Source organism: Nannospalax galili, unplaced genomic scaffold (assembly GCF_000622305.1).
Source record: "Nannospalax galili isolate Female #2095 unplaced genomic scaffold, S.galili_v1.0 scaffold305, whole genome shotgun sequence".
Lineage (NCBI taxonomy): Eukaryota > Metazoa > Chordata > Mammalia > Rodentia > Spalacidae > Nannospalax > Nannospalax galili.
In genome coordinates, this window is record NW_008356258.1 from 7,053,316 (window position 1) to 7,057,714 (window position 4,399).

Sequence of the window (4,399 nt, forward strand, 5' to 3'; positions counted from 1 at the left end):
TTCATATAATAATTAAAATAGCAAATAATTGGCATTTTCAGTATCTAAGAAAACAATTCTGGTATCTTTTAGCATGTGTTTGCAATTTATACTCGTGTCACATTCTACTTTAAAAGGTATTTGTTTCCCCAAAGTTAGATGGAGTCTGTAATAATCACATGCCTTTGACTTCTATTGCCTGTGCAAATACCACATTATCCCCAAAGAGAGATGTATGAAAAGGTAGACTCACAAAGAAGGCACATGTACAGAAAAACCAGCATGAAGTGCAATTTTTGTCAACTAGGGTGATTTATATTGACTACAAATCTTACCTCATCCTTAGTGGTTATAGCAAGCCCTACAGCTCTAGCAGGGAAGAAGGGAGAGATCTAGAACCAGAACCGAAGCACAAAGGCAGAGAACAACAGTTTAACTCTTTCATTGCTCTGAGGGGTAACTTGGTTTAAGGATTTTCTTTTGATTACTGTTTTTCAGTATGCTATTTGTCCACCACATGTTCTCTAAGGCAGTCTTTGAGCTTATACTAGGGTGATGCTGCATGGGGGAGCTGGGTGGATGAGGCGCATTCTTGGATTTGGATGGATGTGACTTGTTTTTTTGTTTACTGACTTTGGTACCTTAAGAATATTATTGATCTTTCTTAAGTCTTAATTTCATTGTATATAAATTGGAAGTAATCATTTCTCACTATTCTCTTGCTATGAGGGATAGCGGTAATGAGCAAAGAGTACCTGGATTGTATGTATTGACTCTGGGAGCTATAATTGGCTACAAAACTTTCTTTGGAGGCAAGATTCAAAATCAAAATTATTTTTATTTTATTTCCTTCATTGTTAAGTCCTTAGACAAAAATAGCTTTATATCTGAAGATTGTAAATTTTTACTGTCTTTTCTACTTCCTAATGATCTTTTTTTTTAACTAATGCCAACATGGGACTCATACAATGTAAAAGCTCTCTGTCATTAATACCAGGGAAGTAAGATAATTTTTATATGACTAACTTTTATAGATATAGTAATTCCTCCCTAGACTATTCCTTCTTGGATAGTCTTCATTGATCCAGATAATTTTTGTTTTTCATTAACTTATAAAGTTGCATGTATCTAAATATATAAGATTTGAGCATTTGGAATGGAAATAATTAGGCACTAGGGATGACAGTTTAGGAAGCATGAATTCTGTTTTTGATTATGGGGAGAGAGAATGCTACACGCAGTTGACTTTCTGGTTTCTTGAGTCTGGGTGGTTCTTCCAGGTCGGATGGCATGTGCAGTCAACTGGGGAGAGAAAGTCACTTATCCCAGGTCTTACAGAGGAGTTGAGCCAATCAAACTAAGTTCAATCAAGCACGCATCTGATTTGTGGGGATTTTCTGAAACCTGCCTGCAGCCAGGGCATGACTGTTATTAAACAAAATGGGATAAGGTGAAAGTGTTTTCTGAACTCAAGACTTCCAGGATCATTGGGAAATGGAAGATGAAGACAGGCAGTGCACAGGTTAGCCCAGTACTTCTGTCTTTGCTTCTCAGATGGGAAACTTCCTGGTGAGGTAAAGAGCAGCCCAGGCCTCCTGTGAGGGCTTAGAAAGGCAGAGGCTCACCTGGTGTCTTGATTCCTGCTTTCAACCTTCTAACACATCATGCCACCTCCTTGGATTTTAAAACTGTATTGGATTGTTTTTCTCTTTTATGCAGCTACTTCTCACCTGTTCCATGAAGTCATTATGTGCCTGTGGATTACAGGATTTAAAACAAAGGGTCTGTAATGTTGCCCCCTTCGCTAGCATTGCTCAGGCCCTGGGTTCCACTGCCATGTACACACATGCACAATTCAAAAAGCAGGTTCACCCTCACCATGATAAAGCTTGAACTGTTGAGAAAACTATCATTTATTAGTGGCATAAGACAGTTTCCTTCTATTAATTATCATGTTGGTGAATAATAAATACTACTGGCAATTTGATAAATAATTAAAGCATAAATTAACATTCTTGGGCTTCAGTTTTCCTACACGTGTTATGCTATTTAGTTTCCACATATTGCCTCCTGACATTTAAGCACTTTATGCCCCTTACTTATGAATATCTCCTAGGAACAAAGGAATGTTAGAGAGTAAGATGTAAATTTAAGATGTTGGAGTGAGAATATAGTGTTGAAATAATCTGGCTGTGGAACAAGGAGAGCTTGATGTTGATCTCATCTCTAATTTATCATGACATTTGGTCATATTATAAAACTGTTTTGAGTTCTTCATCTGAAAATTAAATATTTGGAAAAGAATAAAATGATATGACATATATATATTTATTATGTAAGTGAATATTTATTTAAAATGAGAAAAAAAATCACAGCAGGCTACCAACACATAAAACAGGTTCTTTTCTTCTGAGATCACTTAAGACAATTTAGCAAGCTGACACCATATCCAATTCTCAGCTCCTATCACCTCTCATGAGGCCCTTGGGAGTGAAGGGCCTTGATGCTGAAACTTCGTGAGCTACAGCATATCTACCACTTGTACTTTGAGTACTTGTGATGATGCATAAACACAAACACATTTCTAAGTACCATCATAGTTTTACTAAATTTGCCATTATGTTTTAAGTTTATTTTATATCAATTTTTTTGAAAATCCTAACTAGTTTATTGGGTTTGTTAACAGACTGCACCATACAGTCACATTCAAATACAAGTCCTGTGACTTACAAACAGTCACACAAAATAGTAAAAGAGGTGGCTCTTGGTGTTTTCAGCTTATATATCCTTTGCCTCTTCCCCACATGGGGCTAAGGTCGACTGATTGGGTGGGAGGGGTAACTGACTCCCCCCTCAATTCCTTGATGAACATGGGAAGGAGGTATGACTATAGCTTGCCAGCATAGTGGTCAAAGGACAATTCCTGTAAAACTCCACCCATTTCTCTGGCTCTTACATTCTTTCCAGCAACCTCTTCACAAAAGTCCCTGAATCTTGGAGGGGGTGGTAGGTGTGGGATGATCTTCCTCCCACTGTGGCAAGGCGTTGAAGTTTCCGGTCTCTGCATCATCTGTTTTACATGGGCTGTTGGCCAGTTTCAGTGGGACTCCATCTTCTATAAGAACACACACAGCTCTGCTTCCCTGGGCTCCACAACCTGGCAGCCTCTCTCTCAGGAGCCCTCTGGGCCTGGTTCCACCCTCATCTCCCTCTGCTTCCCTGGGCCTGCACAACCTACCAGCCTCTCTCCTGGGTAAGTCCATCGTGCCCTCTTTGTCTGGACTCCCCCAGCCTCATTCACCCTCTTATCTCCCTCTCCCATCTCTTTTCCTAGCCTGGGTTCTGTTCCATTCCCAGTCTTGGCACCCCAGACACTGGGGGAATCACCACTGCTTCCTGAACCGTTGCATCCAGACCAACCCAGTTCCTTCTCATGGTCCCAGGAACCCTCTGGGCCTGGTCCCTCCTTCACCTCCCTCTGCTTCACTGGGCTGCACAACAACCCCCCAGCCTCTTTCCTGGACACTAGGGTTGACTTCTTGGCTTCTTGATCCTTTGCATCTAGACCAACCCAGTTCCTCCCTGCAGTCCCCAGGATCCCTTGGGGCCTCTTTTCAGCCCCATTTCCCTTTGCGTCTCTGGGTGGCATGGCCACCAGTTGCCTGGGACCAGCATCTTTCCTGGGCCCTGCTCCCAGGCCAGTCCAACCCCCAAATTCCTGAGGACAAGATCTTTCCTGGAGGGATCCAGACCTTAGGAGAAAGCCTGAGAGCATCTGATCCTCATCTGACTTGAGCCTCTGTGGGAACTCATGAAGACAAAAACAATCTGGCCACTCCAATATAAAAATCAAAAGAGAGAACCAGAGCTTAGACGAACTAGCATTTCTTGCCCAAAAAGTAAAACACAGAGGCACATAAAGTTTACAAAAAAAAGCATAACTAAACTTGAAGGCTTGAGTCTCACACAAGAATCAGAAACTACAAAAGAAATTCACATGTCAAAATCACAGAGGAAAAAATAATAACATGAAAAACCAAAATAACATATCACCACCAAAAACCAATAGTCTTCTAGAGGAGTATAATGAGAACCCCCTAGAGATAATGCAGGACATGGAACTCAAAAGAACAATTATAAACATGATAAAAGAATTCAGTGACTTTAAAGAACATGCAGAATTGTGTGACACCATAAAAAGACCAAACTTACGAATCATAGGTACACAGGAAGGGGAAAAATTCCAAGATAATGGCATAGACCAGATCCTCAACAGAAACATAGAAGAAAATTTCCCAAAATTAAAGAAAGACATGCCCATACAAATACAAGAAGCATATAGAACACCAAACGGACAGGACCAGAAAAGAAACTCTCCACAGCACATCATAATAAAAACACTAAACGTACAAAACAAAGA